This window comes from Triticum aestivum, chromosome 2B (assembly GCF_018294505.1).
Source record: "Triticum aestivum cultivar Chinese Spring chromosome 2B, IWGSC CS RefSeq v2.1, whole genome shotgun sequence".
In the NCBI taxonomy this organism is placed as follows: Eukaryota; Viridiplantae; Streptophyta; class Magnoliopsida; order Poales; family Poaceae; genus Triticum; species Triticum aestivum.
The window spans coordinates 603,919,406-603,930,130 of record NC_057798.1 but is presented as its reverse complement, the minus strand read 5'-3'; positions in this window follow the sequence as shown (position 1 = coordinate 603,930,130).

The following is a 10,725-nucleotide window of genomic DNA, read 5'->3' as shown; positions in this document are numbered from 1 at the left end:
AATGCGGCTGGTGCCCGAACTGTTCGGAATTGAGGTTCGTCACTGGCATTGAAAGTTATAGTCGTGTCGTTCCATGGATTTATTGCTGCAACATGGCAGACTTCGGCGAGGCTGCGGAGTGCTCGCTTATGCCTGTTATTTGAGGCGAAAGTCCCAAAGACTGTCAGTACTGTATAGTTAACCTCCGTGGGATGGAGCTCTGCGGCATTGTTAATGAGGAGATCGCCTCTCTTGGCCACCTGCCGGAGTACCCAACATGCTCTAAGGCTGTGTGTTGGTAAAGTATCCGGTGTGCTGTGAATTTTGCATGGCCCATTAAGCCATCCCTCCAGTACGGTTCCACGCCCTGTGAAGGGCTTTGGCTTCTTTGTGATTGGATTGGGTGGCTTGTGGGAGCGCACCCTTTTAGTTCGGACGAGGGATTTAGTGAGAGACGGAGGATCCCAGAATTTTGTTTGGGTTTTCCAGGCGCTTTCCATCGCGCACTACTTCTGTACTAAGGTCGCCAAGTCAGCAAAGTGTACTATATCACGGCGACTTATGGCGTTGAGAATTCCCTTGTCCGTGCAATTTGTGCAGAAGAATGAGATTGTGTCTTCCTCGCGACAGTCCTTAACCTTGTTCATTACAAGGAGGAATCTAGCCCAGAAGTGATGTAATGTCTCTTGGGGCTCTTGTCTAATGTGGGAAAGATCACTTGTATCTGGGTGGGTGGGTAGATTTAAGTCCGAACCCTGACACGATCTGAAACCTAGGGGCGGAGGAGTTTCCGAGCATGGCAGCTCAGACTCCAAGATGTTGCCTAATTTTCCTGGCCCGCTGCCCGATTCTAAGTTCGGATCCTGGGCCATGTCCTCCCATAGACGGGTATCCGGCTCAGAGAGATTGGGAATCCAGACATAGTTCGTCCTCAGAATAGAGGAAGAATCGTTGCATTGTTACTCCACCCCCACTATCTGATGGGTGACCGGCAAAGAGTTAATTTCCCTTTGGTCGGGTTTAAGCCCAATTCGATCATAGTCCGTAGCGACTTTCGGGGCGGCGATGCGATCCAAGAGCTCGTTCAGCGAGGAGAGCTCTATTGGATCCATCTGCTCGGCGAATTCCGAGCTAGCGTGGAGGCTGTTCTTGATGACCTGAGAAGTCATCGTCGGCGTGGAGGCCGAACGGGCGGTCATGACGAAGCCGCCCAGCCGGAGTGTCTGGCCTACAGCTAGGGTTCCTCCAGAGGTGATGTTGTCCTTGACAACAAGGCGAGCCATCAAACCTTATCGCGGCGGCACAGTGGAACTCTCAATGAAAGCACCAATGTCGGTGTCAAAACCGGCGGATCTCGAGTAGGGGGTCCCGAACTGTGCGTCTAAGGCTAATGGTAACAGGAGGCTGGGGACACGATGTTTACCCAGGTTCGGGCCCTCTCGATGGAGGTAATACCCTACTTCCTTCTTGATTGATCTTGATGATATGAGTATTACAAGAGTTGATCTACCATGAGATCGTAGAGGCTAAACCCTAGAAGTTAGCCTATGGTTAAGATTGTTGTTGTCCTACGGACTAAACCCTCCGGTTTATATAGACATTGGAGGGGGCTAGGGTTACACAGAGTCGGTTACAGAGAAGGAGATCTACATATCCGAATCGCCAAGCTTGCCTTCCACGCCAAGGAGAATCCCATCCGGACACGGGATGAAGTCTTCAAACTTGTATCTTCATAGTCCAACAGTTTGGCCAAAGTATATAGTCCGGCTATCCGGATACCCCCTAATCTAGGACTCCCTCAGAAGTCCCTACAGAAATCAGATGTGTACTTGTCAACAGCAAGCGCTGGAGGATTTAAGCGCCAAACAAGAGAAAGTTAATACGCTTGCTAAGCATCTTGCTAGCATTATGGGTACCTAGGATATTCTTTCTTGAGCTCTTCTGAAATGGTTTCAGTTCTGGACTTGTTTTGCTGTGGCGTTTATATGCTGCTTTGTTCCCTATATTTGGACTGGTGGCGAACTTTGATTCCCAGTGGATTTAATATGTGTAATAGCCGTGATAGCCTAGCGTAAGTTGCTTGCTTATTTATTTCCTTGTTGTCTTGTTTATTTGTTTGCTTGTAGTCAGTGCAGTTCTTTTTTCGCGGTTTGCTAGTGGCCGCAATAACCTATTTTTTAAAACTAGGCCACAATAACCATGGGCTACATATTTACTGTAGTGACACTGGGCCTCCTACCAGCCGTAGAAACAATGGGCCTTCTACGGGCCGTAGACACAATGGGCCTTCTACAGGCTGTATCGTCAATGGGCCTTACATGGGTCGTATGATCGATCAGCCAAACATGGGCCAATAACAGACTGCATTATAGCCGTAAATGGGCTAGAGTTGGAAGCGTCCGTTCATCGGCCGACCATAACGGGCCGTCGTTAATAGGTCGTATTTGATGACGCTATGAAAATGTCCCAACGTATTAACGGGCCACAAAAGGGTCGACTGTAACAACGGGCTGAATTTTGGCCCATAAGCAAAAATGACAGTAACGGGCCGTAAGTAACCGAATGCTGGAAATGAGCCCAAGAATAAATGGGCCCTGAGAAAGCCAAAAGATAACATGGGCTGGAAACGGCCCAATGGAATAATGGGCCGTTAATGGGTATAAAGTGATACACTATTCATTACGGGCCAGTTTCACCACGGGCCATTATTGGGCCAAGAGTTACAAAGGGCCTCATATGGGTCGAAAGATGTCATGGGCCATACATGTGCTGGAAGTTAAAACGGGATGGAGTCATATTGGACGGCTCTGATGACGCTACTAGGCCTAATTCGGATAGGCCGTAACGGGCCCTGTGTTAATGGGTTGTAAATGGGCTATATGCGAATAGACTGTTACCAGGCTTTCCGTGGGCTGGCCCACCACCTTTTAACCAAGTCAAACGGGTCGGCCTTTTCCCAGGAATGGGCCTCTGTTGGGTCATGCCACGTGTCGACGTATCATAGGTGCCTTCGGTCCAATGAGTGGATGACATTTGTCTCAACGGTGAGACGACACGTGTTTACTCCAGCCAATGATGATTTTACACGTGGAAAATCCCCATTGGTCGGGGCTGTTAACGGGTTATCGGGTCCAAAATCGGACCCGATAGCTTAACGGCGTTCCGTTACGGTGCATGCCACGTATCGGTCACCCTTGACGAAAGCACTTCTATGACGCGCGAATTATCATCATGGAAGTGGCCACTTCCGTGATGATAATTTTGGTAATGTCATGGAACACTTCTACTATAGCACAGGTATGACTATCTTGATTCTGTCATAAAATTGTCATGGATGTACATGCATGACAGAAAACGTGACCTACTGTGACAAACACGTATCATCACGGAAGTGTATTTTTTTTGTAGTGAAAGCTCTCGAACACTGTCAAGCGAGTCTGAACTACTCTGTAGCAGGACAGTCCAGCCTGTCCAGAACTCGACTAGCAATTCGGCCTCCGTCCCAGACCCAATCAAGCGGTGACATTTGTGCTGCGCATACATAACTACGCACTCAAAATACCATGGGCAGGGACGGAGGCACAGCTAGACCATGGTCCATAAGGTGGCTTAACTGCCCCTGGATCCGCATACCTTCATTTTTTTTCTTTTTCATTTCAGGTTTTTCTCTTCTCGAGGCTTTTCTGATAACCTGAACATCGGACCTATCACGGGACGGATACACCAAGAAGGCAAGGGGCTTTGACGTACAAGGGAATACCCAGGTGGTCTCTGCTAATGATCATTATACCTATTTTAAATACCCGCACGCAGCTCGCCCTTGGTCATGGCATGTCAAATTACCTTATGTGCTTATTGCATTACTTGTACAAATACGCCTTGACACTTTAATCAAATTACAATGGAAATTAACTTGCAGCTCAATATTTGCGGCGTCAGCTTATTACTTGATTTTTTACTTGTCTTTGTATTTTTTTATCAATTGCACCCGTACACTCTGGTACGCCTTAATTCACCAGGGGCTTCATCATACCCCATAACACGACAATATAGCCCAAACACTTTTATAGTATAGTTCGGCACCCCGAACTTATAGCATTATATGCATTGGCTCCGAATCATGTCTTTGGTCAATAGTTGGGTTGCCCGGCTCCTGTGCTTACTACCTTACGTTCCGCTATATCGTCTAGGGTAGTAAAGGGAGAACTACTATGATTATGTCCCGATTCTTCCGGATGAGCACCTTAGTAGAGAAAGACGAAAACTAACTGTCATGATGAGCCGAGAGCTGGTCAGCTGTTCGAGATGTTTCAAATCCTTAGAGATTTTTTCCGCATTATGCGAGGAATCAGTTTTTATCCGATTCGGCGTGTATAGCGCCCCAAGTACAGCCTTCCTAACACCAGGGGTTGCGCCAAAATTTTCATTGTCAAACTCCTATAGCTAAGTGAGGGTGATAAAGCCGTATAGTCCGATTTCCTTGTTCATTACACTAAACACCTCCTTTAAGGACCAAAATGTGGAGTAAAGAGTGTTTAGATTTATCCCAAACACCCCCGTACTATATACATGGGGGCAGAAGCCGACGACTGGCCAACTCTCAGATTTCATAAATGGCCGCACAGGAGGTAAAATTTTAAACAAACAAGCATTATATTACATAAAGATCTTGTTTCATATTACAGGACAGGTTAACATGAATGTATTCATGGGAATATGATATCCTTAGCACATTGCTCCGCCACAAGGCGGGATCCTCCAGGACACTGTCAAAGTACAGCTCGGGTCGGCGGTGCTCCTTCCCCTCAGACGGCCCCTCGGTCATCAGCTTTGTGGCATCCATCTTCGCCCAATGCATCTTAGCGCTGACAAAGGCCATCCGCGCGCCTTCGATACAGACCGACCGCTTGATGCCTTCAAGCCATGGGCAGGCACTAACAAGCCACTTCACGAGTCCGAAGTAGCTGTTGGGCATGGGCTCGGCAGGCCATAGCCGGATTATTAAGTCCTTCATGGCTAGTTCGGCCACCTTATGCAGCTCGGCCAGCTGTTTCAGCTGATCGCTAAAGGGCACTGGATGTTCTGGTCCAAGGTATTGAGACCAGAACAGCTTCTCTGTAGAGCTCCCCTCTTCGGCTCGATAGAATTCTGAAGCGTCTGATACGCTGAGCGGCAGATCCGCAAACGCCCCTGGAGAACTCCAAATCAGGGTCAGTAAGAGGAGCCATTCCTTCCCATATTTGCTCTGCATTATAAAAGCCTTACCCGCCACGATTTTCTTGGCCGCCTGGATTTCCTGGAGGGTGCTCTGGGATTCAGCTTGGGCATCTTGTGCGCTGTGGTGGGCCTTGGCAAGTTCGAACTCTCGATCCTTAAAATCGCGCTCCAAGGACTGATACTTCTTGACGGCATCCTGGAGCTCTTGCTGGACCTCACTGGCCCGAGCTTCATGCTTTTCACGTGCGGCCTTTTCCTTAGCCGCCCTGTCCTCGGCCTCGGCCAACGACCTCTTGAGAGCCTCTGCCTCGGTCGTCTCCCCTAACAAATAGTATGCCATTTTAGTCAGAACAAATCATTCATTACACCTGAATTTAGACAAGGTTAAATACATACCTTTGCTTTCCTCCAGCTGCTTCTTCACGTGGCTGAGATCCTCCTCGGCCCGCTCCAGATTCTGCCTCAGTCCAGAGACTGTAGTGTGAGTGGTTGCAGCTAGCAGCGACGCCTGCTTATTCACATAGACATATCAGATTAGACTCCTGCAAAAATTATTTTATCCTCTGTTCGGCTTTTCTTTCCGAACACCGGACAGAGCATCAGGGGCTACTGTCTATACTGTGACATTCTTTTACAATTATATTACTTACCTCAAAGCCTGTTAGAAGGCTAGTGCGGGCTTCGGTCAGTCCGCTTTACGCGGACTGGATCTTCTCAATCACCGTACTCATAAGAGTACGGTGCTCTTCAACAATGGAAGTGCCTCGCAGCGCTTCCAGCAATCTATTCGGTGCCTCTGGGTGGACAAAGGTCACCGGTGGAGTGGGCTCACCCCCCCCCCTCTTTCAAAAGAGGCGGCATGCCTGAGTCCGGAGCCACATGGGTCTCCGGAGTTGTATTCGGCTGGGGGCCGAATTGGATACGGCCCCCATCATCGATGTCCAGGGGGGTTTGCTCCCCCATGTATTCACCCACCGTGGTCTCACCCTCTGACACCACCGGGGTGGCCTCCTGAGCTTCTCCCTGGCCTGGGATCCTTCAAGACAACACCTCGGTGTTGACCACGACCTTGGGTAAGGAGGCCGTCGGAAGGGACCTGTCGTGGAATTGTCACATCAGTTGTCCTAGTGAAAGGACTTGGTCATGGAGCCATCGCAACTAGGAAGCTTAAAGGGGTTAATCGGGACAAAGGACATGAGATTTATACTGGTTCGGCCCCTTACAATGAAGGTAAAAGCCTACGATCCAGTTTTGAGTGGGATTACTTATGTCTCGATAACTAGGGAGCAAAATCGCTTGACCTAGCTCTTGATCTGATCTTACTTGCCCTGAACCGCCGCCAGGTCGTCCCTTTATATACAGAGGTCGACGCCCGGTGGCTCATAGAGTCCTGGCCGGCTCATAAACAGTGTCCGGCTCGGTCTCTTAACTATTCTTGCCTTACAATACAAGTCATGTACATATAGCGGTTTATCTCTATGCGCCTTAAGTCGCCTCTGGGCTTTGGGCCCTTACTAAACCGCCATCTTTAACCTTGGTCTTGGGCTTCAAGAATATTCATAGGTATAACCCGGCCCCTCCTGGGCGGGTCATAGTAATAGTTATATCCCCAACATTAGGCCCCAGATTGATTTGCACTGGTTCATGTCAATCTTTAATACTTAAGAAAAATCTTCTGCTCTTTGCTTCTGAAATTTTTATAACCCGCCATGACGTCATCCTTTGGATTTGTGGTAACCCACCATGACGTCACCTGCCATAAATGCACGTTTTGTCCAATATATCTCAACGGATCTTTATCTTAATGACCATCCAAAAATCGAGGCGTCCTTGTAGTTGGATAACTATGTTTTTGGCCTCCTCGTTTTTCGCGCCCACTTAGCAGTCTTTCCTTATAAATAGACCAACTAGGTCTCTTCTCATTATCCCAGTTCCTCATCTTCTTCCTCTTGCACCCATGCTGTCGCTCGAGGTCCGCCGCCGCCACAGCGCACCTCGTCTCCGTCGACCTGGGCCTCTGCATCGACCTGAATCAGTCCAGAGAACAGCGGCGCCCCTCCGCAATAGATCTGTTGTTGTAAGTCTTCTCCTTCCCGCACCTTAGATCTGTATTAGGGTTCGCGGGTTCCTATGTTCTTCGTAGTTCATCTTGGTTTCTTCGTGATTCTTCTACTGCAGCCTCTTTTGATCCAACATAAGCATAGAACTCATGCGGTAGCTGTTTCTCATCCATTTTTGACACTAGCATATTCCTTTTCCTTGTAAAGAAGCCTCATTAGAACGCATGAACTCCTCTGTACCATGTTTTTAGGTCTAGAATATTTTCCTTTTTGAACAACTATTTGATCCAAAATAATATCCGCAACCTGTGAAACTTGTTTATGCAACACTTAGGCAAAAACTGTATCTATTAGATCCACCCAGTCATGGCGACTCTCATCACCGGCTTAAAAGGCAATGCTCAATTGATAGTCTTAACCACCCATGGCAGCTTAAATAACTTACCTGCATATAATGCTCATGGTGGCTTTAAATAATCTAACATAATTAGCCTTATACCATTAGGCCCCTTTATAAGCCGCCATATTGAATATGCATTGTAATATTATTCTCCGGCTTAAATTTGAACCGGAAATCTTTACTCTTTCTTAGGCTTTCATCACAATGGCACCGAAAGCACCCACTTCCTACAACTGGGTCAAATCCATTGTCATAGACAGTACACTGGATGACTTTGTGAAGACCGGCTATCTGCCGAAGAAGGAAATTATGTCCTATCATGCTCCTAACCCGGAGGAGGAATTTCCTCATCCCAAAGCGGGGGAGGTTATTGTTTTCATGGATCACATGAACCGGGTTTCTCACCACCCGGCTCAAAATTCTTGAGGGATGTATTACACTTCTTTGATCTCCGTCCTCAAGACATCGGACCCAATTCCGTGTCTAACATTTGCAATTTCCAAGTGTTCAGTGAAGTATATCTTGGAGAAGAACCCAACATATTACTCTTCAAAGAGCTATTTTACTTGAACCGCTAGAATGAATGCGCCAACGGTCAGATCTTGGAACTTGGTGGTGTCTCGATCCAACATCGGCGAGACGTAATTTTTCCTTATGCCAATCCTCCGAGTCATCCCAAAGACTGGAACCAGACGTGGTTTTATTGCCAAGACACTTCTCTGGCTGATGAAAACCCTCTGCCCGGTTCTCCTGCTCTACGTCTTGGGTCCAACCATCAGCTTCCTAACAAGATTGCAACCGCCGAACGCAAAACACTCGCTCCCACCCTAGATAAAATCAAAGCTCTTTTGGGGAATGGGTTAACTGGCATCGATTTAGTCCGGGTTTGGCTCGCCTGGCGGGTCATTCCATTGAGCCGCTGCCCCGGCTTGATGTGCACCTACACAAGCAAAAAGGATTACCCTCTGCGGTACAGCCCTGATGACTTGCCTGAAGATGTCATCAACGATATGACAAAGTCACTTTTGAACAAGAGCCTAGCAGATTGTGGTAAGGTGGGCTTAAGCCCCTTCCGCGAAGCTAACCCGGCGCTAGCGGTAGGTCGCCCATCTGAATAAATTACCTTGATTTTTTGATGTTTTATCCATACTCATACCTCTGCTAACTCTCACAGGTGGGTGACAAATTCTGGAAGGTTAAATATGATCATGAAGCTGCAAAGAAAGCCAAGAAGGCTAAGAGAGCCGCCAGGAAAGAATCTGCAAAGAAGAAGGGTAAGAAAGCCACCGCCTCTGACTTGCTTCGGCTAGAAGATTCTTCTGAGTCGGAGGTAGCCCTTGACTCTCTTGGCTCCTTTTTTAACCATCTTATTGACACTAATTATCAGCAGGAGGACACGGGAACGAGCCATGGCAAGGATGAAGAGGTAACTATCATTTCCTCCGACTCCAAGCCTTTGCCAAGACAGAAAATCCATAGAGTAACCCGGAAAGTAAGATTTTCACATCCCTTAGCTTATCAAGATCCTCAATTTCTTTTGAAGCGACAAATTCATGAGAGCCGGAGGCAGACCCAGACCAGCAAGGATGCGGAGCTCTCCTCCGGCTTACCGAACACCCCAAGGAAACGCCAAAACAAGGTCACCTTTAAATCTCTTTTATCCTTTGGCGGGTCTCACTCGTCAACCAGTCAATTCTTCTGACTCGGATTATCAGGAAACTTCTCCTTTCTCCGGCGACTCAATGCAGTCCAATCTATCGGCTTTCAAGACCGCTTCGGGTAATGATAACCTTCTTATCCTGTGTTCATTTCAATTTGTTGTATTTGCACTGACCTTTTGATCTTATGCAGCGGAAAAGCAAAGCCTAGCAAAAGGGTGAAGAAGAACAAGTCGGCCGAAGAGCCGATCTCAAAACAGTCGGAACTTGGAATGGTCACGCCTGAAACCTCCACTCACGAGCCGCCACCTGAACCAGCGCATGACACGCCAACGCCAACTGCTGACCTACCTGCCGAGCGAGCCGTCGATGGCTCGGAAAACCCAGAAAATCCTAGCACGGTCAGGATGGATGATCCTCAAGACACTGATGTCGAGATCACCAAGACCGGCTTTGCTGAGCCGGGGAGGCCAACCGTGCTGGCTAAGTGTTCCGCCAAGGAGGAGATTCTAGAACATCGCCGGGTCAAGCTTGATGTCGCTGACTATACTCACATGAGTATTGGAGAAGTCTTTTCTGGCTATATGAGCCAAGTGCACAGCAGCCGTGGCATCGAAATTGACATGGTGAAGCAGATGCACCACAAGTTTGAGGTACAATCCTTTCTCTGTACTCATTTATCCTTACTATACCAGCCCCCAAGTCTATTGCTTATGATGAATACACTCTAGACTTACAAACAAACTTAGTGACATTAGTAACATATTTGGATAACATATATAAGAAATTTGTCTTACTCCGTAGTCCCCAAGGGGCGGCTTAACTAGCATGGTTGAGCCAGTCGTTCATATGGTTGTATAGAATAAAGTACTTGAAAAGCTTGAACAACAATATGCATTAGCCCCCAAGTGCCAAGTATTGTTGGTTGCAAAGTGCTTGGGACTTACTGTCATTAACCGCCACTTTAAGTAAATTTCTTCGGTAGACATTAGCCCCCAAGTGCCAAGTGTTGTTGCTTGCAAAAGGCTTGGGACTTATTATTGCATCATGATTGTCCTGATTTTGACCCGGTATTTGTACAGGCCGCCACTAGTCAACTTGAATCAGAAGTATCTGATTTGAAGAACCGCCTTGAGGCCCAAGAGACAGAAACCCAAAGAGCTGACTCCAAATTTAAATTCAGCGTTTTTGAACAAGAAAAACTGAAGAAAGACTTTGAAATGGAGAAAAAGGCCCGGGCTGACGAAAAAATTGCTTTGATCAATCGAGCTGAGAAGGCGGAGGTAGCTCTTGAAGAGGCAATCGGTGAATTATCCGGCTTAAAACACCATGTCTCTCAGATGGTCTCAGCAATCTTTGGTAAGTCGCCCTGCAAGTGTTAAATACTTGAATCTTTCTATTGATCACATAA